This window comes from Octodon degus, unplaced genomic scaffold, assembly GCF_000260255.1.
Source record: "Octodon degus isolate 3935 unplaced genomic scaffold, OctDeg1.0 scaffold00139, whole genome shotgun sequence".
Classification (NCBI taxonomy): domain Eukaryota; kingdom Metazoa; phylum Chordata; class Mammalia; order Rodentia; family Octodontidae; genus Octodon; species Octodon degus.
The window spans coordinates 7,523,770-7,550,587 of NW_004524715.1; the positions used below are offsets into that span (position 1 = coordinate 7,523,770).

Sequence of the window (26,818 nt, forward strand, 5' to 3'; positions counted from 1 at the left end):
GGTGAGTTAAGTTTGGAAAATTCTTCTCTTTCTATTCCAAAACAAGTTCTGCTAATAGGATTTCATTGATTTTCTCCTTATTTGTTGATGCTTGTGTTGACAGAAGCAATTAAAATTATCAAGTTAAGTACTGGGGTTTTTCCCTTCTTCTCTCTGAATAAAATTGTGGTGTACTTGTCAGATTGCAAAGCCATACTGGAAAAGAGTGTAACTGTGCCCCGATAACAGTACTCTGGAGAGTAGATGGTCTAGACTGTGAAGGGCACAAGCCAAGAGTATTTTGAACTTGAAGTGGCAATGGCTATTTTAATAATGTAGGTAATAACTAAAAACAGATCAATATGACAAAATGTTAATGGCTTTCAGAGCATGGCATCCACTTTGATGTACATTTGGAGTTATTTGCAATACTTTTTATTCCTAGATCCTTCCTTCCCCCTTTTCCTCCCTTCTTCCCTCCTCTCCCCCTTATCTGCCCCTCCCCCTCCCTTTTTCTTCCTATATTTCTTCCTTTCTTTTTCTGTGTTTTTTTTTTTTTTCTTGTTGGCACCGGGATCAAACTCAGGACCCCACACTATTCACCCAGGCTTTGCACCACTGAGCTACATCCCCAGCCTCTCTTGGTTCTGGTTCTGTTTATATCCACTACCATGATTTACGCTATCTCATTGGTGTCTAGATCCTCACCATTTAGATCATATCAGTTAATTAAACAGTTTACTCATCTGTTCCCTTAAATGTGAAATTCTCACTACTTGGTCTGCCAACAAGGCGTACTATTTCTGCAAATATTATTCAAGGTAATATAAATTAATTCCATAGTTCACTACATCAACATAGTTTTCTTTTTTTTATACCTTGCTGGGCTGTTCCTTGGAGTACACAGATGGAGATCACAATCCTTGTCCTCAGAGAACAGTTCATCTGTTACAGGGAGAGACAGACAAGCAGGACAGCCTCACAGAGCAGCACTGCGAAGGTATCTTCGATTCGTGGACGCTGCGAGGTCGGGCCTCAACTTTTCCCGCTCATCTCCCGATACGTGTCTGTACTCTCTTTCCGTGCTAGATGGATTCTAAATATCGTGCACGTTCCTATCTCTGATTTAAATCGTATTGTTCTTCACGCACTTCCTACACCTTTTCTGGGCACCCGTTCAGCCCACATGGATTGTGAGCACACTGCGTAACAGAAGGCACGTTCTCCGTGGATGGTAAGTGAAGGGGAGGCCTGGCTGCTCCCTGAGCCCGCAGGCTGGCCTGTCTTGCCTTCCTCCTCCTTTGACCACCCAGTCGCGAGCTCTTTCTTCTCAACTCCAACAGACTTATTGTCTATAACAAGTCAAAACTTCCACAGCGATGGAGAATAAATCAGTTTTCTGGTTTATTAATGTATCTATAGTTATGCAAATATAGTGGGAAAATAAACATATCAGATTATCTTTAAATCGCTGGCCTTATTCCTTTAGTTGAATGATGGTTGGTAATGCCCATAAAACTCCTCTCCTCTCCTCTCCTCTCCTCTCCTCTCCTCTCCTCTCCTCTCCTTTTTTCTCTCCTCTCCTCTGCTCTCCTCTCCTTTCTCCTCCCTTTTTCTCTTGTTCTGTTCTATTCTGTTCTGCTCTGGTTTAGATCATGAATGGCCTCCTCCAGCTCATGTGCTCATAGGCAGGGCTTTTGGAAGAGGCTTGGACCCTCGGGGGCGCTATAGCTGACTTGCTCCTAGGGTTGGGGCTGAGCTTGCGGAGGCAGCGGTTGCAGGTATACCCAGACTGCGCTCCTTTCTCTCTTTCCTTCCCACTGCCACGATGTGGGCAGCCGCCCATTACCCAGGCACTTCCAGCACGCCTGTCTGCGCTGGAGCCAGCTAAGGGCAGACGGCGGCCGTAAGTCAGAGGAGACCTCTGCTCCTTTAAGTTGCGGGTGGGTGTTGGGTGGTCTGTCCCAGCAATGAGGAAAGTGACAAGATGTCTTTCCAGTGTGCAAATATAAAAAATATTTTTAAATATGAAAGTTTGGTATCATTTAATAGACAATTTCTTTACATTGTATTTTTAGTGCCAGGAGAAGGAATGGGAGGCTAAGGCACAGAATGGAGAAGGCAGGTGAAGAAGAGAAGGAGGAGCAGGAAAACTCTGGAACGGAGGCCTCAGTCTTTCTCTGCACAGCATGTTGTCTTTTCAGGGCATCTTTCATTCTACTTCTCAGTTAAATCTTGTGGAAAACTGCTTTCTGCTATAAAACTTATGCATAGAATTCACTGGAAAGAGGAATGGGTGGATTGTGGTGCCGACCTCAGGACTGACCTGCTAATTCTCCCAGTTATATCTGATATAGTTGACCAAAAGAGCTTTTGTTCTTCTTTCTCTCTTTCTCCCTTCCTTCCTTCCTTCCTTCCTTCCTTCCTTCCTTCCTTCCTTCCTTCCTTTCTTTCTTTCTTTCTTTCTTTGTATTTAGTACAGGGTCTACAGGGTCTCACTACATAGATCTGACTCATAGTGATCCTCCTATTTTCAGCCTCCCACGTGCTGGGATTGCAGGTACAGGCCACCATGCTCAGTCTCAATACCTTCTCAGTGCACCCCGGGGGCTGGGCTGGCACAGTATGCTGTGGATAGAACCCCAGAAGGTTGTATCTTCATAAATAGATTTCAGTAAAGTTAAACATCAAAATCTCTCTAAACAAATAATGTCCCTTGGGTTCTTGTGTATTTCCGATAGTATAATGAAAGTATCAAAGACCAGTTCCATTTTTTCTTAACTATATTATTTTAAAATGTAAATAAATGGGTAATTTTACAACAGTTGTTTTACTTAGTAACTACTGTACATTGGGCAAAGTGTTAAAGATAAATGGATTGTAGTTTCTACTTTTCAGGTGTCTATAAGTATTGAAATATCTGTCTGTAATCATAAATTCAAATATGCTATCTTATAACACTTTATATGACATATATAGATATATTTCATTTGAATTTCCTTTGGCTTATATCAATTTATTTATAGACATACACCTACCTAGGCATATACCTACATATGTGTGAATTTCTCATGTGCATATGTATACAAACATATTCAAACATGGAATCATTTATTTCTACATAATTATACTCCAAAAGTTCATACTTATTAGAGAATATGTCTTTGAAAAAAGTCCCCAAAATTATAAATGAAATTGAACTTTATTCTACATATTTTGAATCATAAACTCATTTGAAAAATTTAATGAAAATTGTAGAGACTCTTACTCAATGATGTGAAATTTTAGAAAATTTGTGGGCCTATCTACAAGGAGTCTGCCAGAGTAGAAATATCAGGCATCAGCAAGAAGCAATACTTTCCCACAGAAAAGTTTGGAAGTGTAAAATATTGTCCTGTCCAACAACTTGATGCCAGCTTTTAAATAATTAAAATGTCTTCAAGTAGAGCATGCATATCCTGTACAATTTAAAGCTCTCTGTAGTGAACCGATATGAATGGAAAGGGTCCAATGTCCTAGTAATTCATCAGTGAATACACATAAATCATAATCTCACAAATGTTTTGTAAATGTCTTTTTTTCCTGTTGTGAATCACATGAGAAGTTATTGATAGAGTCTTAGCATCATGAATGGTAGAGTTTTTCTTTAAGCGAGAGATCACTTGTTGGAGTCTTGAGCTGTTGATCTAGGGCTGGCTAGTTTACTGACCTCTTTCCTGTAAGTTTCCTTGTACCAGGCATAAACCCTAGAAATCAAATTGTTAGTCTTGTGGCTTTGATGCTTCCTTGAGCTGTCATTTCGGTGCGGGCACCTTCATCTTGTTCTCTGATGTTATGCAAAGCATACCAGCTTTTTAAATTGCTTGATCTAAACCTTATTTGCCATGCATTCTCTACCCTTTGATCCCTTTCTGCATTGTTATTTATCAGGACCAAAAACCTGTAGCTGAAGGATAGGTAAATTCAAATGTGCCCAGTATTGCTTTTGGCCCTGAACACATAAAATCAAGTGGGTCAGAGGTCTGCTATGTTTTTCTCTCACTGGGTGGACCATTCCACATACATCATTCTCCCCTTTATTTATTAAGTTACATATAGAATTGAATATAGATTGTCTTGAAAGCAACGAGTTACTTCACCCTACTCATGGCGCCCCCGATATTAGTCATTTATATGAGATCCTTTTCAATATATGACTATATAACTTTCCTTAACGATTATCACAATTTTACATAACATTCATGTGATTACTTAATTGTTATCATCTCCCCACTATCTTATAAGCATTATGAGTCATAAAACATATTTGGTTGGCCCATCTTTCTCTTCTTACAACCTAGTCTAGGGCCTGGAATACAGTAGATGATAGTGGATGTGTATTGGACAAATTTAACCTCACCTACATAGGTTGGTAGTTTCTCCTCTGGAATTGTCTTGAGGGCCATTTTCCCAACAAAAAGAGATGATGACTTTCTGGATTTGCTTGGAAAGGCAGGAGGGCATTCTCCCTTGGTCTGCCTGCTCCCTCCCTGTCCCTCTCTTCCCTTTGCTCCATGTAGGCCCCCATATTTGATCTCCTTTCCCTCTCCTCTCAGTACAATAGAAACGACCATCAGAAATTACCTGGCCCAATCCTCTGGATGCTGGCCTTCAGGCTGGGGCCAGAGGGGCTACAGAGCAGGCTGAGGGAGGGAGGTGATGGGTGCCATTGGTGGGGCCCAGATCACACTGATGCAACTGAGCTGGATCCTGCTCACTGTCACCACTGTGAAAGCCTCCTAAGTGTGTTGCTGAAAGTTTAGGCCTTGGATTTTAAGTGCATTATTTATCACTGAGATTGTCTAAAGTGAGTTGATAATTATCTATGATGTGTGGGAAGCTAAACTCAAAGTATTGTAACTATTTCCTTCATATATATTTCTGCAACATCTTAGCATCTTTTTTTTTACACTGAGGTTGTCATTTACCTTATTTTATTTTTTTAATACCTCAGATCATTATATAAATTCTTTCTTGCGTAAACCCATTTATTCTAACAATGTCCCTGTGAGGTAGGAAACAATCAACTAATAATTTTGCTGACTTTGGGAGAGGAAACTAAAGGACAAAAGAGGTTAAATAACTTGCCAGGGTCACAGAGATTTGAAAAAGGATGGGTTTGGGGTTGAGAGAGCAGGGCAAGTCAAACTGGAATTTGGGGTGCTTGGGAGGCTGAAAACAGGAGGATCACTATGAGTCCGATCTGTGTAGTAAGACCCTGTACTAAATAAATAAATAAATAAATAAATAAGTATAAACTGGAATTTGGGGAACTAAAATATCCTCAAACTTAGGAAATTTGGCTTTCAAGAAACAAATGCTGGGGCTGGTGAGATGGCTCAGTGGTCTAAAGCACCTATTTGAACAAACTTAGCCAAAGCAAAGGGACCACGGTTCAATCCCCCAGCACCACATGCCAGCCGGCCGCGCCCTCTGGTGGGCTGAGCTGGCCACACACACACACACACACACACACACACACACACACAAATAAATAAAGATTAAAAAAAAGACCACCTTGTTAAAAAAAAAAAAAAAAGAAACAAATGCTGGGGCTGGGGAGATAGTCTAAGATAGTCTAAGCCCCTGCCTGCTGAGCACAAGGACTGGGGTTCAATCCCTGGTACCTGCGTACTATGTTGGCCCTGCATGGAGTCGGCCACTGAAACTGAGGGTGGTAGCACACACCTGTAATCCCAGCAGTAGGGAGGCTGAGACAGGAGGATCACGATGAGCCTGAACTGCATAGTGAGACCCTTTAGCAAATAAATAAATAAATAAATAGATAAATAGATAAATGATTAAAAAAAGAAAAAACGATTTCACAGTATTTGAGATTGAAATATTTGTTCTGTTCAAGTGGTGTTTAGAGGTTCCTTCCTGTATTTCCCACCCCTTTCAATATTTTTTTTAAAAAAATAGTTCTTTATTTGTATGTGTTTGGTATAGGGTCTCACTATACAGCTTGGACACATAGTGATCCTCCTGTTTTCAGCCTCCTCAGCTCAGGCATTTCAGGCATGTGCCAGCATGCCCAGTCTCCATGGCTGGCTCAGTGCTCCTAGAGACAGGGCTGGTGCGGCACGTGGTGCCGGGGATTGAAGCCCGGTCCCCGCACTTACCTAAGCAGGTGCTTAGTCCACTGAGCTATCTTGCGAGTCCTTTCCATTCTTATAGTAATATAAAAAGCAGTAAGTATTAACAGGAAAAGGATACTATTGACCTCACAATAAGCATACTCAAATGCAAAGTTCCTTTATATTTTCAAGCACTTATTAAAAATAGTAATAAGTCATAGAAAACTATATTAGTATACAGGAATCTAAATCATATTGTAAAAAAAAGACAAAAATTTATGGAAGGTCATTACTATTTGGAAAAAAAGGTAGAAAAAGGTGGGTGGATCACAGGGGCAGGGTGTATTTGACAGACTTGTCACACAGAGACTCAATTTTCCTTTAACTAGAGGCTACTCATATTTTACTCTGCTAGTGCTGCTTCTGAGAAGACTAGAGTGCACGCGAGAGAAGCAGTGCTTACTTCCCTAGGTGCCAAGCGAGGCCGCCAGTGTTGCCAGCCCCTGTCAGCCTGGTTGCCACATTCTATTAAAGTTTGAGAATTCAAACTCGAGAATTCCCACGATGGTTAGGACCAGATGCCACTGTCGGCGTCTCTCGTCTACCCGGCACCATTCCAGGAGGTTGTTCCACTGTGCTTTGCTGTCCTGCAGCCTCTCTCTGGGCGATCCCTGCTTGAGCCAGAGCAGCCTGGTCAGTCCGGCTTGGATCCTGCTGCTGCTGGAATGACCGCATCCCTCGCGGCTGGTTCAAGTGCTACAGTGGCCAAGGCTGTCCTCCTTGTCCTGCATCTTTTCATCAAAAACATATTGATTTCCTATTTTCTGTTTAAAATTTAAGTTAATTCAGACTACAGCTTGAAGGCATAATGGCAAGAAGATTTATGCCCTACCCTCGTTCAGGAACACCACTGTCACCACCGTCCTTGCAATGAACAGCTCTCCAACCCTTTCAATGCTTCTACTTCTATGAACAAGACAAGATGTCACTTATTTTAATGATTAATAAAATAAGCTAGTATTTTAGAGTGGAAATTCTGCTTTTGAGTAATTTTTAAAATTTATCAGGGCCAGGGATTATAGCTCAGTGGCATAAGCACCTGCCTGCAAGTGCAAGATCCTGAGTATTTACAATAAAATGGATGAACAAAGTTAGATCAATTGAGCTGACAATAAAATTGTCTAGAATTATCATTTTTGAAAACACAGACACATTAAAATTATATGGTCTATTGTTCCAGAGAGTACTTAGAGCTAGGCGACTCCAGGGAACTGTGTGACTGCACAAGATATTGAAGTTTATTGTCTCAATTTCCTCATTTGTAAAGCAAAGAGTCTTGGTAGGGTAATAATATTAAGCTTCTCTTCTGGAGAGTTAACAACCTAGGTTTGCAGACCAAAAATTAGAGAAAAAGAAGGGCTGCAAGGACAGCCAAAATTTTAGCCCTAGCCTTTCAAGATCAGTGAAGACTCAGGACATAGGAGAACCTGTACTTAACATCCTGTAACTCAGTTGTGTCCCAAATTTTCTAATCAAGGAGATTATGGGGCCACAGAGGAAAGTGATCAATGATATAGAGTGTGCCTAAGGAGAGTCACAGGGACACAAAACATTCTCTCAGGCTTTCACAGATAACAAATTGGTCAAGCAATGGCCGTGACTCACCCACATAACTGACACTCACAAAGGATCTACAAATTGCGGTACAGGGTTTTAGGGTAAATTCTGAGGGGATTTGACTGACCTTATCAGATACAAAAACTACATTGCTTGTGACATAAGTCTTGCTTCATCTTGGTCTTAACCATCCAGCAGAAAAGTATAAAAACAAAGTATAAAAAGCAAAGCCCTATTAATATGCTGAGCTGTAAAAGTCTCAAGCCAACAACTTCTGACATTGCCAGTCTTACGGAAAACCCACTACTGTTATGGACTACTGGACTATATTGGAATATTTTGCTGAATTCACACACCTACAATATTTAAATGACAATGGAATACCCTTCTCTGACAAGACTAAACAAAAAAGGGGATACAAATGAATGACCTTTTTGTATCTGTATATTCAAAATAGGTAGGGTAGATATACAGCTGCATTCTCTTAACTCAATGAATAGAGAGATTTGTTCTAATAGTGTTTGTGGACAGGATATCATGTCTGTATCTTGTACTATGAATAACCACTAAGACAACAATATGCAATGTATTAATTATTGAAACTGTGCTAGTAATAGGTTTTGAAACTGTCTCATTGCTATTTGTTTCTCAATAAAATTATTTAAATAAAATAAAGTAGAAAGTACAAAGAGAGGCCTGCATATCATAGTGCTATATCACTGTTACTGTGGCTTGTCGTATATTTCACACTATCTACATATACATTGTGAGTGATTTTGAATTGCTAGTGCCTTATTATAGGTTCATATGTACAATACATAGCCAAAAAAATAATAATGTGATTTTCCCTATGTAGAAAGTATCTTCTTCCTCCCTGCTAATATTCCACTGGATGAAGAGGTGCTTGAGTGTCCGAAAGCCCTGAGTGAAGGCATGGAATGGCTGATGGTCCTGCACTCAGAGAAGAAGTGATGAGGTGCTATGTGGAAAAGACGGTGATGAATGATATCCAAGGTTATCTCCCAGCTCTTCTACTCGCATGTAAGCTGTGTGATCTTGGGCAGATAACACTCTTGTCTAAGCCTCCTTCTCATCTCTGAGAATCAGATATTCTCCACTACAAGCAGATGGTGTGAAATAATGTATAGGAAAGTGCTTTGTGAGCTTTTTTGTTAGATCCACCAAGTTCCTCCTATGTGAGTAGCCGCGTGCCTCTCATTTTCTCTGTGGCTTTCATTCACCTATCTTCTTTCCTTTTTCTTTCTCAGATGGTATTGTGTTTGTTTTATTTTTTATTTTATTTTATTGAGGTACCAGGGACTGAACTCAGGACCTTGAGCTTGCCAGGCAGGTGCTCATGCTGCTGAGCTATATCCCTGGCCCCGTGAGCTACATCTCTGACCCCTGCATTGTGTTTGAAAAACAAAATGATGATAATATGTAAAGATGTCTTTAATGGCTGTAAGCATTATTTGTCTTCTTCATTTGGTCATTTACCTAGCATGAGGATAAAACGAATTGAAGGTAAAATGCAAAAATAATATTTAAAATAGGAAATACTAATCTTGAAAGCTTCTATAATGTCTTCCTGGTTACAACTTAGTCATTAAGATTGCTGTATTCCCCAAGTAATCTATGTCATATGCACTTCTTTTACAAAAAAAAGTCCTAAAAAAAATAAGCCTCTGGCAGTACTTATTTTTCAAACACAAAGACCTGCACTTTCAGACTCGTCCATCACCAATAAGACACAAAGAATTTAAGAACACACACAACACACACACACACACACACACACACACACACACCCCTCTTCAGAATTCTGAAGGCCACTGAAACACCCAAAGCAATGTTCCACCTGATGTTTCCAACTTAAAGGTTCTTTCTGTTGTAAAGCAGGCACGTTACACGGATCACTGGTTTTGCACTTGGGTTTCTTTTGTCAGATGGCCCATATTTTTCTCTGCATCTCGCTCATCAGCCTTGGAGACTTAAATGTCCTAGAGCCTGACAAAGCCCAGGGGAATCACAGGTTCCCTTTGATAGACTGTGTTCCTCATTTCAATGGATATTTGGAATATTCCTACATAGTAAACTGAAGATCCTTGTGAGCACAAAGGCAGGATGGATCAAAGTTCAGGTTAGCAGAGGATAAAGAAGCACTTTCTGCAAGGAAAAATAGTGGCACAAGAGATAGATATTTCATGAAAGAAAGAAAGAAGTGGTCAAAATCTTCCCTCAAACAGTGATGGGAAATAGGTTACATATCACATATCTTGATTTAATTCTGTGCCTGGTAAGAAGTGTAGAAGCCCTTCAAAATTGTTAGAAAAGTAGTAATGGTTGAGTTTCTTATACTCCATGTAGGATCTTGTTATGAAAGATAAGAACCATTATTATGAAGTGTAATTTCAAAATGTGTCTCATACGGGGAGAGAGGGAGGAAGGGGGAAAGAACCAAGTGCCCCAAAGTTTGAAATGTGAAGGACAGAATAAAATTTTAGCATCCGTGAGCTTTCTAGTGCCGTTTCCTCTTTTCTTGGTTAGTGAGCCAAAGATGACAAACTGCTAAACTTTCCATGTTACACCCTCCTAGGTCTAGGTGTCTAGTCCGGCTGCTCATATTCTGCTTCTGGCTTATTCTCTTTTTGTGCATCTGCTTTTTTGCTTCTGAACATTTTCAAAAGAGGAAAGAGAAGGGAAAGGGAAAGAAATGGAGCTAGAAGTAAAAATTATTCCTATTTTCCCTAGTATTAGCAGCACTTAGAAATGATTGAAGGGGAGGGGCCTGGGAGATGGCTCAGTGGAATAAGCACTTCCCTGGCAAGCACAAGGACCTGAGTTCAATCCCCCATTAGACACACACACACACACACACACACACACACACACACACACACACACAAAGATTGAAGGGGAAAAGGCAGTAAGCAGCAAAGTGAAGTTTTTGTAATATATCTGAGTGTCTTTTGCTAGTGCATTTCTCAATTGCTGTGGATAAATGCAAACTAGTGGATCACTATTCAATAACACTTTTAGGTTTAGTATTTGAGTGTCTTAAGGGCCAGTGAGGTAGCTTAGTGGACTAAACTCTTGCTTAGGCAAGTGCAGGGATTGGGGTTCAATCCCTGGCACTATCTGCCGTGTTGGCCCTGCTCCCAGGTGTGTCCAGCTGGCTACTGAGCATGCCTGTAATCCTGGAGCTGGGAGGCTGAGGCAGGAGGGTCACTATGAGTCTGAGCTGCGTAGTGAGATCCTATACCAAGTACATTAAAAAACAATAGTAAATTTGAGTGCTTTAGTCTGAAATCTGATTGCTACCAGTTTCCTTATTGCTAAACTATTGCCATTTGCTGCGATGCTAATGCTGAGAGGCTCTAGGAAGGGGCAGTATGCAGCCAGGGCAGCTTGCGGGGCAGTTCTGCCTGCACCTCGGGTAGGCTTCCTTTGTGATTTACTGAGAGCAGCTTCCTTGTGTGGGGGTGGTGCACTGCAGCCGGCTTTTATGACATCTGAGAGTGCTTCCTATTATTTCAAGGAGTTACATAACCCTATAACATAGTTTCAAAACAAGTTTTAAATACATACCCTACATTTTCCAGTACTTCATCTCCACTCCTTTTTTGTCAAGGGGAGAACCTAAAGAAGGATTTCCTGACATGAGCTCAATTTTATTTTTCTTTGCAGAAAGCAAAAACATGGATTGAAGACCTGCTTCAAACATGGATTGAAGACCTGTATCTCTATGTACATGAGAGATACAGTAATCTACCTAATGGAGTTTATGTGTTAAATATCAAGAAAAATATCCTCACCTGGCCCAGAGCAAATAGCTATAAGGAGCAGTTCTGGAATTTTAAGCTGGATTCTATAATAAAAGTGTGTGTTTTTTTTTTTCCCCATACCATACTGATTTTGCACCTCCTTAAATACAGAGGCTATATTTTAGCAAATCTCTATGTATTCCACTGTCTAGAAATGGAAACCCAGCGTGAAAGACATGAATTTTAGATAACTCCTTGGGTGAATCACATGATCTCCCCATGTCTCATACATTTCATTTATGGCTAACGAACAATAGCTATCATTTATGGAATAACTTACTCTGGCAGGCATTGCCAAGCACATCATGCGATTAATGTAATTAATCTTCATGACAGTTACACCCATGCAACGGATTTAATTAAATCATTGTGGAGAAGAAGAAGACTTGGAGAGAGGAACAGCCTGGGCAGGTACACAGAGCTGAGATCGCAGGGTCACGACCCTCACTTAGCTTCCTCCCTCTAGGGTCCAGCGTATACCCCAATGACTGTACTTCCCAGGTTTCTGTGAATCAGTCTCACGGTTTCTCCTGCAGCTACAGTTCGTGACTCTGTAGACTTCCCGACTTTCTCATACTGAACAGCTTTATGTTCCCATTGCTTCCTTTTTAAAGAGACTTTCCTTGCGATTGTTTTATTTTTTTAAATCAAGTTCAAATTAAACCCTACTGTTGCTCTTACTTGTGTATCCTACAATTGCATAGTTCTTAATGAGAACTATTAGGCACAATTTACGTCTCCAAATGATTTACTCAAGTCAACCTTAGATGTACCATTTCGCCTCCTGTAATGCCCTAAAAATCATGACTTTTTTCCTTTCTCTTTTTTTGGTACTGGGATTTGAACTGAGGCCCTCACACTTGCCAGGCAGACGCTGTGCCACAGAGCTAAATTCCAAGGCAAAAATCATGTTTTTCTTTCCGAAGTTACTTAAAACTCTTCCTGAGCTGTTGCTGCTGCTGCTTTTTCTTCTTTTTCTTAACCAGTAGGACCAGATGATCCCTTAATCAGCAGCAAAGATGTTTTGACTCCATCTGCATTAAAACCTCCTGTCACAAAAGAAAAAAACAGGCAAAGGCTATCTAAAACAAATATTCTGCAGGCCCGGCTCAACCCCGGGCCTGCTGTGCCGGCCCCGCCCCTAGGACGTGCCGGCCCCGCCCCCAGGACATGCTGGCCCCGCCCCCAGGACGTGCTGAGGCGGCAGTTGAGACTGGGTGTGGTGGCGCAGCCTGTAATCGCAGCTCTTGGGAGGCTGTAAACAGGCAGACCACTATGAGTCTGATCTAGTAGTGAGACCCTGAACACCCTGTAGACCCTTCCCTAAAATACAAAAAAAAAGTAATAATAAATAAAAAACCCAAATATTCATTTCTTCTTCATGATGGATGTAAGTATACTACTTAACATCCTGAATATTAAGGATTCTGTGTGAGAAGATAATTTGTATTGATGTTACCAGTTATACATTTGCTTTTACCTTCCACAATAGCTACAATTATGTAGTTAGTGATAGTGGAAACACCGGTACATAGTGGAAGAAGTGTATCAGTATAGCATAGTGAGTAGGCACTGAAAAAATCTCATTGCCAATCTAGTTGCTTATTACCATTTACTGAGACTTCTTTACACTTTCATTAAATGTTTGAACGCCATTTGTTGTATTTGGAATATGTTTGAATGACAAATTGTAGAAGATGGAAATTTATAAGTATGTCCATTAAAATAGTACATTATTTTCATATTGTTCATTCTGACAAAAAGCTTCCTTTTCCTCAAAGTGTGTGAGACAGTAAATTTATGGAAAAATATAAGTAAAATGTGATAATATTTGCATTTTGTACAAAATTATACAAAATAGTATCTACGCTTTAATAATTGCTCTATTTACTATTTATTTATTCTCCAAATCTTCAAAACCTTGCAACATTACCAAGCTCTCAATATTTAACATTGACTGGGGATATTGCTCAGTGGCACAGCGCCTGCCTGGCAAGCACAAGGTCCCGAGTTCAATCCCCGGTACCAAACAAACGAACAAACAAAAATCAAATATTAACATTGTTTAAAATTGACTTTCCATTCTGGGTGTATTCTATTAAAGCAGTATAAGTTAAACATGTCAGAAAATTCCCTTTGTTTTATTGGGAATGGAAGAAAACTGATCTAAGACCTGTCTTCATATTTTCTGTACGATTTCAATCAACACCTACAGTGATTCATTTAATACAAGCATTTCTCTGCTTCAGGAGTTAAAAAGGAAATCTGATGTCGTATCAGTACTGGTGGGATCTAAGAGAACATCTTTAAAGATCCAAGGATGAGGGGTTGAAGAGTTTAAAAAGGAAAAAAAAAATCTATATTTAAGTGAATGTATTTCCCTCTATCATTTTTCTCGATTCTGTGTGTTCTGACATGTCTATTTGTCTCTTGGTGTTTCTGAAGTATTTCCTGTCATTGCTTGACTGGGAGTATATTTCTCTTCTTTTATGCTACTGCAGTGAAGTTTATACTGAAAACTGTTGAGGGGAAGGAATAATGCAAAGAAGTTTGCTAATGTTTGGAGCTATTAGCTTTTAATACATGAAATGACCTAGGTCTCAAGTGGGTGGGGAGGGGAGCAGAAGAGCGCCCCACTGACCCGACCCCCTAGAGTGGAGTGATCCTCTGTGATGATTTCCTGCTTTCTTTGGAGGACAGCCCTAAAACTGTTTGGGAAAGAAATAGCCCGCTGCATTCCCTAAGGCTGTGGTCATGTTTTCCTTTCCCCTGCTGGATTCTCCTTATGGACCATGCCCATCAGGATGGTGACCACAGACCTGGAGTTTGAATTCTTATCTCCACTTGGCTGTGCCTGCCCCATAAAAGCTGAATCAGGAATTGAGGACACGATAGGGTGGTGGTGGTGGTGGTGGTGGTGGTGGTATGTGTGTGTGAGTGTGTGTAAATGGTCATACACACTGATACACACCATTGTCATGTGTGGAAGATGGCTTAGAGTCCGTGAATGTGGTGATGCCCAAGTATAGAGGACCCTACTTACATGGAAGCTACATTCTGAGATAAGATTTAAGCAAAAGGCAGAGGCAGAGACAGTATTTGGCATGATAGGTACCAGGGTAATGGGATGGAGAAATAATTGTTGGCAAGTGTTATTGTAAAGTAATGTAAAGTAGCAATTAATGTGCAGTTAAGTAAAAAATTAAAGAATAAAAAAGGAAACGAAGACTATTTCAAATACAGGGAGAAGGGACAAGCTGATGTAAAGTTTCTTGGGTTGAAATAATCCAAGCATGTTATTTTTATGACCTAAGGCAGGAGTGGAGTGGATGAATAGCGAGAGATAGGATCAGAGAAGTAAATGAGGCTCAGTTATGAAGGCTTTGCCAGTCAGTGATAAGAATTCGGGCTTTATTTTAAGTCTGATTGAAAGTCTACCTGTGGTTTTTAAGCAGGATAAAGGTTAGAGATGATTTGATCCTCATAGATAAGGGCTAAGACAGTTCTGGAAAGAGACTGATGCCTTTTGTATAGATGGTGGGGAGAGGAAGAGCCATCAACACACATATGTGAAAACGAGCAACTCAGTGAGACAGAAGAGAACTGAGACCGTGACTCCAGAGAGGCCAAGAAGAAATGTCTCTAGAAGGACGGTGCCAGCAACTGGGTGGAATGCTGCTGAGAGAAGGCAGAGAGGTGACCTGTGGATTTGAACATGTGGAGGTGATGGTAAAATACTCTTTGAAATATGGTTTAGGTTGAAGCATATTCACATTAGATTATGTGGAAGTAGAGTCCAGACTAGAAACAACTGTTCTAAGGAGCTTGTAGCAAAGGAAGTTTTTTTTTCTTTTAAATTACATGATTAGGAATACATTTGTATGCTGATGACTGTATGAAGTAGAATTTAGTATTTGAAAAATAAAGCAAAGTACTTCTTTGTGGAAATATTTTGAAAGTTGACATACCACTTGATCCTTTCAAATGGATTAAGAGGTTTTTTGTTTTGTTTTTGGAAAGAAATTGTTCCTTTTCAAATTTGGAAAGTTTAAAAAAATTTCAAATATGTTGAAACCAAAAAATACCTTGTGAGTGACTTATTTTATGGGTGAGGCTTCGAAATTCAATCTGAAGTAACTGTTTGTACAGAGAATAGAAAGAATAAAAGGTGCTAGTACTTTTGGAAGGTTAGTGCAGAACTGTAGGCTCTGAAGGAAGACTGTATTTTCACAAGCAGATAGTCAGAGAGACAGCTAATTCAAGCCCTGGGAAGAGAGAGACAAGTAAATCTATTTCACTTATTTTTTTTATTTTATTTTATTTTTTTATTTTTCAACAAATAATACACTGCATATATTCTTCTTAGTGGTTAATTGCTGTACAAGATGTGGACTTGTGATCCTATTTACAAACACCATTAGAACAAATCATTCTATTCATTAACAGAATGTAACTATATATCTATCCCAACCACTTTGAATACACAGATACAAAATGGACATTCATCTGTATACCCCATTTTTTCTAAGTCATTTCACTTATTTTTAAAAGTAAATATATACATCAGTAGTCTAGAGAGATGGAGGAAGGCCAAAGTGAAACACTATAAAAGTAGAGCTTGCAAGCAGGTATTGTTAGTCAAGAGGTATCTACAGGATGCTGGGTAGGCAAGGTCAAGTATCTAGGCAGCATGACCACAGACAGGAAGTCGTGAGCAGTATTTAGTGGAGCAACAGCTAATCAAGACTGGCTGTGATACGGGGACAGTTAAGATGAAGTGTGTGAGGAGAAGTTGGGTAGTACCATATTTGGTTTGACTGACAAGAACCTAATTTTTGCAAAAATTAGAAACAATTTGAGCAGAGGAAATGAATAGGCTTTACTGCTGACTCAGGATATTAAAACACATTCAAATCTACTCTTGACAAAAATGACATCGGGAAAAGTGTGCTCCTCTATTTCTGAGTTTAGGAAACAATGCTCTTTGGTAGTTACAGAGAAATATTATTGTATTATGCTCAATAGTAACTCTGTAAGTCATTTACAATACTTAATATAATTTTACAGGTAATTAACTTGCATTATATACAATTGTACATTATTGGTAATAAACCCATTAAATTTTTTTTTTTTTTTTTTGTGGAACCTGGGATTGAACTCAGACCCTTGCGCTTGCCAGGGAAGCGCTTATTCCATTGAGCCATCTCCCCGGCCCCTGAACCCATTAAATCTTGAAAAAAAACCAAATCTACTCTTTCTCAAAGGATTTCGTATGAGCTTTTGAAGTGAAGATAGCATGCTTGTCTTGAAGACTGCAAACTAAATGTGTAATATTGGCCACTATCTCTTTTTTGTGAATTATTATGTTATCTTTTGATCTAAAACGATCCCCCAAAATCTTGTGTGTTTGGAAAATGACTGGATTGTGGGGTGCTATACTCCTCAGTGGATCCATTCATTGATGAGTTAAGTAATTGAATGTGTTTTTTAGGAGGTGGGGCCTGGTTAGAAGTAGATCCCTGGGGCCATGACCTGGAAGGGAGCATTCTTGTCTCCATCTCCTCCCTTTTCTTTCTGCTTCCTGGCTGCCATGAGGTGGACAACTTTTTGCCCTTTGACTACACCATTGCTTCCCAGGAGCCAGCCAACCATGGACTGAACTCCCTGAAACTGTGAACAAAATAAACCTCTTGTCCTTTAGGGGCAGTATATTCTGTCCCAGCAACAGGAAAGGATTAATGCATAGTGCAGACACTGTGCCAGGTGATTTTCATTTAGCCACCATTACATTGATCCTGTGGGGTAAATATTACAGTTCTCATTTTATAGATAAGAAGGAAAGCTCCATGAAGTCTAGTAATTTGCTTCAGAAAGAGTAGAGAGGAAAGTATGATAATGTACTTGGTTCTGTCTCAAAAGCCAACAGAGAAATCTCTTTTGCTTGAGATGTTTGTACTTCTGTTGGAGAGGTAAGGTTTTGCTGCATGAAGTATAACTCCTACATTCACTGATTTTCATTTGTAAGCAACTTCATAAGTATTTTCTGTGTTGCACCCAGTCAGAGCTATAGTATAGCTTTTGCTTGGATTTTCTTTTCAATTTCTAGTTTCAGGCTGCAGTTTCTAAATAATTGTACTTCTGCCTTAAACAGTACACCCCTTGGCTAGTGTCCAGACTTGACTTGTTCTCTGTTAGTTTAGTGATTTTCATCAGTGGTATAGGCCCCCAGTTTACAACCCTGGAAGCCACCATTCATCCTGTGGTTGATAGAGTTGGCATCAAGTTGCACAGTGGGTTGGCCCTGTCTCAGGTACCCTAGGCTGGGATGAGACTCCCACAGACATTGAAGTCCAGATGTCCAAACCCAAGATGATGACTGAAATCTATGTCAACTTGACCAGGCTAGATGGTACTCCAATAGCTGGTCAAACACTATTTCTGTGTCTTTTAGAATATTCCCAGAAGAGAGTAGCATTTGAACTGGTAGACTAAAAGGAAGATTACCTTTACCCATGTGGGTATGAGTGGGTACTTATCCAATCTGATGAGGGCCCCAGATGAACAAACAAATGGAAAAAAAGCTTAGATTTACTATCATTTCTTGAGCTGGGGCATTTATCTTCTCTAGTCCTTGAACACTGCAGCTCCTGGTTCTTAGGCATTCGAATTCTGCAACCTATGACAGAGTTTGTAGGATGTACATCTATTAAGAAATGAATTAAGGGCTGGCGAAATAGCTCAGTGGACCCAGTGCCTGCTTAGGCAAGCACAGGGGTCGGGGCTCAATCCTCAGCACCACATGCTGCATCACGCCCGCCGCCACAAGTGGTGAGCCAGTGACCAAGTCCGGGTGTGGTGGCAGGCGTGAATACAGGTGGCATGTGCCTGTAATCCCAGGACTGGGGATGGTGAAAACAGCAGGATCATTACAAGTTTGAGCTGTGTAATGAAACCCTGCACAAAATTTTTAAAAAATGAATAATAGACTAAAGAAGAAAAAGAAATGAGTTAGAATAGTTGAGTAAGTTTTGTGTAACACTTTTCCCATTGTGAGAAGAATATGCATATGTATGAGCTATGATATCCAAACTGTAATTTTGATGATTCTACTTATATTTGCATCCGAATCTGAACATGGCAATACAAAAATACCAAAATAGTAAAAATGCATGTTAATAATCTACAACTTAACTTTTTATTAGGATAATATTAAGTAGCAAATAAAAATACCACAATAGTTTGAAAACATGTACAAAGAAAGACCTTCATATTGTGATCCTTTTAACAGAATTTATCCTGTGCATGTGTGTGTGTGTGTTTGTGTGTTTGTGTGTGTGTGTCTGGTGTACTCACACGTGCATGTGTGTTTTAAACAAGAAACCCTAGAGTGTTATTTGGTGAGAGTCTCATAAAGTAAGTAGCTGGGCCTAGGACAAGAACTGTGCAGGGAAACAAGAGCATAATAATGACAAACAAGTGAGACAGACTGTCCTTGTGGAACCTATGTTTGGACAAGGACAATTATGTTCCCAGTTGTTATAAAGGGACAGTGGGTTACGAGAACACATCAATGGAGGCACCTGTGGTGGCAGCACTGTTGATTATCTACTCTTCAGGGCTTATCTCTTACCAATGAAATTCACAAAAGCTGCCAGACACCCACTTTCCTTCCAAGCAGGTAGAGTAAGATTTTCTACCCGGATATAAAAGAGAGCCAGGAGGAGAACCTCTTTCCCTCTTTCTTACTTCCCATACTGTTGTAGGAGCACTTGGTGCTTGGTGCTACACCATGGTATCCATCTCATAGCCATGAGGCAAAGCCAAGAACACTGCAGAAAGCTTCCCCCAAGATCTGAACAAAACTTTCAACCTGACAAATTCAAAACCACACTCCCATAGCATTTTTTGGGAGAGGGTAAACAAGTTCTTGTTGTCAAAGATACCTCTGAGTGGATATTCTATTGTTTGTGGTCTGGACATCCTGACCCAGAGTCTGGGTGATCCAAGAGGCTTCTCCTGAGGAAGACACATTTGCACATATATCAAAAGTATGTTCTACAATCTGAGGTACAAGATCTCAGGATAAATCCTGAAGGGATTTCACTGACCTTATCAGACCCAAAAGCTACAACTCTTGTTGCATAGGTCCTGCTTTACCTTGGTCTTAACCTTCCAGCAGAAAAGTATAAAAACAAAATATAAGAAGTAAAGCCATGGTGTTATGATGAGCTGTAGGGGACTCAGGTCAACAATTTCTGACACTGCCAGTGAAGTCGCCTAATAGCCAATACTATTATGGGCTACTGAACTCTTTTAGAATATTTTGCTGAGTTTACACACCTATAATATTCAAATAATGGAACTTAACCAAAAAAGGGGATACAGATGAATGTCCATTTTGTATCTGTGTATTCAAAGTGGTTAGGATAGCTATATAGTTACATTCTCTTAATGAATAGAGTGATTTGTTCTAATGGTGTTAGGATATCATGTCCACATCTTGTACAGCAATTAACCATAGGAAGAATGTATGCAATGTGTTAATTATTGAAACTGTCCTACCAATTTGATTTGAAACTGTCTCATTGCTATTTATGAATAAAATTATGGGGAAAAAATAAAATTAAAAAAAAGTATGAGTAGGAATTAAAATACTTGGGAGGATAGAGCCCCAGGCACAAAAGGATACACATATTTAAAGTCCCTGAATCAGGCAGGTGCCTCATGGTAGAGCTATCTGTTGGAATTTTAGAAGCTGAGATACCAAAGTGAGCATGCTGAAGACCATGTGGGTGTTCAGGATGCTGAATGCACAGCTTTAAGATACACCAGAAGACTGCTCGCTCCACCTTTTGCTTCCTGGAGGATGGCAATCAGCTTGTGGAACACACCTATAAACTGTCCAAGAAACTGTAGGCTCCAGTACTTCATCCCTGTACTAGCTTTCTTACAAGGAAGCCCATGAAAGTTATTCTTGCCTTTTCATTGAGGGTCCCACTCGAGGAAAGTGGGTGCTTGATTTGCAAGCAGCTACAGTGAATAGTGGCTCAGAATCTTTTCCGCTAACTGTAAACCCTTAACTTTCTTGTCCTGATGAGTTGCAGAGTGATGTGGAGGCAGTGAAGAGTGTGGAGTATAAAATGCTTGGAGGCTTGCTTCAGCAATATTCTAAAAGTATTCTCATGAAAGCTTTGGATGATTCCCCAAATGATAAAAAACAACACGAAGAGCCAAGTCACCAGGCGTGTTGATGTAATTGCTGTTTGCACGGTGAGAATCCACTCAGCCTCCTCTGCTAAGGTGCAGTCCAGGGGCTGATGATGCCGGGTGATAATGACACCATAGGAAGTGGGCCTGATGAGCCATCTTCACCATTGTACTTACTAACGTATTATTGTACTCGTCAGATTCAGTGCCAGGAGGGGTAAGAGTGATGCTTTACAGAACAGATGTGTACCCTAAAGGCCATGGAAGCCGCAGTTACACAAGAGTGGTAATTTTCTATAATTTGTGGGAGGAAGTATGTGGAAACCCAGGCTTTGAGTTGGAAACAGAAAAAGAAAAAGATGAGGAGGAAATAGGATCTTAATTGTTTTTAAAAATTTATATGGCACCTGTCAGCATTACAGCAACATGATCTCAGTAAGCTGGTACTTGCTGTATTAGTCCTTGCAAAGAGGAAATGAAACAGCACGATGTCTAAGGGGCTCGTCCACAGACTGAATGAACTGGAGACCTCAGAGGAACAAAACTGGCACTAAGGACTTGGTGGGTGTTTTTCTCTCTCATCTTTTCTTCTGCTTTTTAAAACTTGACCCAGGTTGGATTGGAAATAAAAGACAAAGCACTAAAGAAAAAGCTCTTTTGGGGCTGTGGTGTCATGAACCAAGTAGAAAGACCCAGAACGATGTCACCTAATCATGAGGAAAGATGCTAAAGGGAGGATTCCTGACACTGTACTAAGCAATTTAGCTCAACTATTGAACTTGATCTCTACTGAGTATTTTCTGTCTTCTTGTACTACTATTTCCTCATTCTCTCATTGGCTTATTCCACAGCTCATTATTTGAGTTTCTAATACGTGCCAGGTATGGTTAGACACTGGGAACACAGCAGTGGCTAACCATGCAAGGCTCCTCCAGTCCCACAGAGCTCACATTCTGTAGGCAGAGACATAGATAATAGGAAAATTAAAAAATTAATGAAGCACAGAACACCATGCAATGATGCTGCTAAAAGAAATAGAAGATAAAAGGTAAGAGGGTGAATCTGGAGTGTGAGATTCCTTTGATTAGGTAGGTCAGGGAAGAATCTTTAAACAATGGAGCTGGTGGAAAACTAATTCTAGATTCCTCGTGGAGAGGTCTTCCTAGGAACTGGAAAGGTAGGAAGAATCTGGTACAGAAGAATTATAAGGGGATACAGTACAAGTGGTAGAAAATACAGTTTGAGAGCCACTCATTCAGAAATAATTGAGTAGTACATTCCTGCTATTGCTTTAGATGCTGTTTCTAAAGGCTGTCTGCTCGTTTCCTTGTGTTGGCTCTTCTGGAAGATTCTCCAAGGTTATTAAGTTGAGGGGAGAGATTACTCTGCCTAGTGGATCTCAGTCACTGGTTGCTCTCACCCTTGTTCTGAAGTGAAGTGTCTAATGAATTTGGTGTGCCTTCATGTACCTAAAACATTATTCCACTCTTAGTTTTGAGGTAGTTCAGGACCTAAGATTCAATACCAGCACAGTTTGTTTCAGTGAGTCTGTAATAGTCAAATGCTCCCTTACGTGGCATAATTTGATTTCCACGATGGGATTCAAATTGAGTGAAGTTTTGCAAAATCAGCAGTTGGTATTTTGAGACATTCATTTGCATTTACTTTGTTAGTATAATAGGCTTCGAAAACTGCTTCTGAAAAAATTCCCAATCAATCTGTGCGTGGGCCTTGACAAATACCACTGCAGACAAATAACTCTCCATCCAGAAGGGATCACCATATATCTGTATTTATGGATTTAGTATCAATATCTGTATTTAGACCACTACAACAGATCTGGGACCAAAGGATATATAGAACTTCTTTCTTCTGCTATGACCATAGCCCCAGGAAACAGCCAGAAAGCATGCCCTGAGGGTCTTGACCACCTTAGGCCCACAAGAGGTGGCCACATTGCCTCACTTGTGGCTCTGGAAAGTAACTGGGCCACCTATCTTGAATAGTTTGTTCCACTGACGCTCCATGAAGGCCCCCTTGCTGAACTTGGACAGTGGCAGGCACCCCATGTTCATTGCCAAGCACACTGAACTCTACATACCTGGGCTTTCAAGAGTGAATCTGCCCCCATATGGCCTGAGAAACCCAAGAGGGGCAGGACCTGCCTCAGCTGCTGCATCAACCAAAATATTTCTGAATAGGAAGGGTAACTATGCGGTGTATGGAAATGGAAGGGTACCTTGCACTTTTAAGTGGATATTCCATGCCCAAAGCCCCCGGAAAATCTGTCCTGCCTAGAAGAGCTACATCTCAGCAGGCACAACAATCCCACAAATCACTGAATCCTTGGCCACTGAGATACCCAAGGCATTGCCAACACCAATTATGACTGAGGAAACCATATAGATACTGTTTACTGTGCTGACCTGGAACAAAAGGCACTGCAGCTTACCCATCCAACACCAGAGGACATTCCTACAGGAAAACTTACTGTGAAGCTATCCAATAAAACAGAGGCAACCAAATTGCCAGCTGCACAAGTATCAGTGTAGGAACTCAAAAGCATATGAAGAAATCAAGGTAACATCATTCCTATTCTCCCAAAGCAAAGCTATAATTCTCTAGCAACAGATGAAAGGAAGTTGATGAGCTCCATGAAAAAGAATTCAAAACAGTGATTTTTTTTTTTTTTTTCCCGGAACTGGGGATTGAACTCAGGTCCTTGCGCTTGCCAGGGAAGCACTTATTCTACTGAGCCGTCTCCCCAGCCCCTAAAACAGTGATTTTAAGGGAAGTAAATGAGGTAGAAAACAATAAAGAGACACAACTGACTATAATTAGGAAAAGCTGTTCTTTTTTTCTTTTTTTTCCAGAACTGGGGATTGAACTCAGGTCCTTGCACTTGCCAGGCAAGCGCTTATTCTACTGAGCTATCTCCCCAGCCCCTGGAAAAGCTATTCATGACAAGAATTAAACATATAACAAAGAGATGGAGATCAAACAGAAATCTTGGACCCCAAAACAAGTCTCAACATATTAAAAAAATTGAAATAATGTATCTTCTCTGATCACAGCAAATAAAACTAAAAATCAACAATAAAAAGAACTTCAGGAATTGTACAAATACATGAAATTTTAACATGTCTTTGAATAACCTATGTGCCAATAAAGAAATCAAAACTGAGATTAAAATATTCTCAGGACAAATGAAAATAGAAACAATAGATTGACCTAACTGCAGTAAAGATCAGGGTAAGAATGGAGACAATAAGGGCTGGCCAAATAGCTCAGTGGATTAAAGCAACTCCATAGGCAGAGCACAAGGACCAGGGTTTGATCCCTGGTGTGCTGTGTCAACCCTGCCCCAGGAGCGTGCTAAAACCACGAGTTAGATTGGGTGAAGTGGCGCTTGCCTGTAATCCCAGCGCTTGGGAGGCTGAAAACAGGAGGATCACTATGAGTCTGATCTGTGTAGTGAGACCCTATACTAAATACATAAAAAAGAAAAGGGAAACGATGAGTCAGGGTATAAGTTTTGCTGATTCTTTTTGTCTATTTTATTTTTTTAATTCTCCTTCTCTATTATCCCTGTGTAGTTCTCTATCTTTGGGTTTAACAGAATTGTTAAATCAGTCTTGCAGGCTGATTTAAAAGAAAGAAAGTGTTAAAAAGCTTTTAAAAACTTGCAGGTGTTTGACTTCTGTCTTTCCTTTCTTACCTGGTTTTTTCCCAGCTAAAAGTTTTTTTATTATAAAAGACAACAATAAAATGAAGACTTGTGGTTGAAATTATTATATTTGCTATTAAATAAAGTAACAAACATTTTTCTAGACCTAAGAAATGCATCCTCTGGTTCATGCTTTAGAGCAATTGCTGCCCTGAATGGTGTTTTTATCCAGTCTCCTTCAGAAGACTGCAAGCAGAGTTTTATCAAAGGAGTGACAAGGAGAATAATGCAGGCATTTCTAGGAGGGTAAGATGTGTGCTTAGTATGTATTTGCTTTTTAGTGATAATCTTTCCCCTCTCCCTCCTCCCCCTCCTCCTCTTCCTCCTCCACCTTCTCCCTCCCTCCCTCCCTCCCTGAAAAGATAGCCCCTTCTTTGGTATCTGTTTCAGGGACGCGTTTAAGTCCAAGCTACTTCAGGTCATTTTCCATTTTCATGAAGATTTGTTGGCAGTTTTGCTTGTTTGTCCAGAAAGAGATTTTGTTCCCTGCTCTGGAGCTACCACTGTACAGGAAGCTAATCACATAAGTGAAAATAGTCAGTTAGACTCATTTGCTAAATTCAATATATTTTCTCCACTGTTCAGTCTGACTCTAAAATCCCAGCTCAAGGACAGAAATGTTTAAAAGATGTTGGTTAGCTATGAGGGGTGTGTGTGTGTGTGTGTGTGTGTGTGTGTGTGTGTGTTTATGTGTGAGTTACACTCAGAGAAATTTCAGAAAGCAGAACAGAGCTTAAGTGCTGAATTATGTCAGGCCAATAATGCAAAATAATGTGCTACTAGAAAAGGCTTAGCAGTGTCTTAAAAAGCTAAACACACCCTACCATTTAGTGTGTACTTTAGGTAGATGCATAGTATGACAAATGAAAATAGGTGTCCACATATGGACTTGTTCATGAGTGTCCATGGCAGCACTGTCCACAGTAGCCTTATCCTGATAACGGCGGAATAACTACCAGCCGATAAAAGGATTCATCGAATGTGATAAACTAGAATTCCCTTCTAGTCAATGGAATACTGCTTAGCCACAAAAAGAAGTGAACCACTGATAAACGTAATAACCCACAATAAAAAAAAGAAGTTAAAAGAAATGTTCAATTCAAGACTTTACTTACAGGCAGAACCTGGTTATGTTATTATTATTTTTTTTTCTTTTGGTGGAACTGGGAATTGAACTCAGGCCCTTGGGCTTGCCAAGGAAGTGTTTATTCTACTGAGCTATCTCCCTGGCCCTTGGTTATGTTATTTTTAAAAGGAAAAATGACAGCAAAAGGAAGCAGACCAGGCCTTGCTTCTGTCTGGCAGCGGGAAGCAGTGGTGAAATGGGAAGTGTTGAGGGAGCGTTAGTGACATTGGTAGTATTCTGATCTTCACTGTAATGCTGGCTGTGTGGATCATGCATTTGCAAAATCATCACATTGTCCTCTGAGAATGGGTTAATGTCATTATATATAAATTATATGCTAAAAAGGCTAAAAAAAATCACATATAGCCTGGAAGAAAAAACATTGGCTTTTTTGGGGAGGGTTCCATTTTAACTACTGATTGTATTGTGTGTGAGCAAGATAAAATGTGGGCAGAAATTTTTATCATTTTATGTTATTTTTTATCAGAACAGAAAGGACATGAAGATCGTTCTTTTCAATAATTTGCTTATAGACACATTCTTGATACAGCAAAATCATGTTAAATTCTTTTGTCTTTTTATATCATTTGTTACATAAGGCATATTGATTAAAAGTATAGACAAATGATAACACAAGTGATCATTTCATTGGTTTGTTTGCTTTTTTTGTATTTTGAATCTTTCACCAAAAATGAAATCAGTGTTTCAATAAGGGTAAGTATCTTATTAAATTACAATTTTTATAGCATGGAAAGAAATGGTAGGAAATGTCCCTTTGCTTATATATGGAATAGGAAAGATTAACTGTTGTCATTCAATTGTTCATTCTTGTCCAGAATCCTTGTGCTTAAAATCTCCAAACTATTGTACATATTTTCTTTCTACATATTTTAGTATATTAATCTTTTGCTTCAAGATATTTTGATTTATATTTTACCTTGTCTATATTTATAGATTTATATTTTATTTTGAAAGTTATAATGAAATATAGTTGTGCAAAACTAAACATCTCTTTCAGTCTTACCTTTTGCATCTGAAGAAAAGGTATAGGCCTGGCCAGACAGCTCGACAGACTAAAGCACCTGTTTAGGCAGATGCAGGGGTTGAGGGTTTGATCCCCAGCATGTGGTGCTGGCCCCACCCCCAGGGCATGCTGAGATGGCGAATGAGATTGGGTGCAGTGGTGCAAGCCTGTAATCCCAGCGCTTGGGAGGCTGAAAAC

At 39.9% G+C, this 26,818-nt stretch overlaps 1 pseudogene; it reads right to left on the reverse strand.

Annotated features, from left to right (window-relative positions):
• Positions 1–6,601: 6,601 nt before the first annotated feature.
• LOC111812729 overlaps positions 6,602–26,818 on the reverse strand; it is a 51,030-nt pseudogene continuing 30,813 nt past the window's right edge.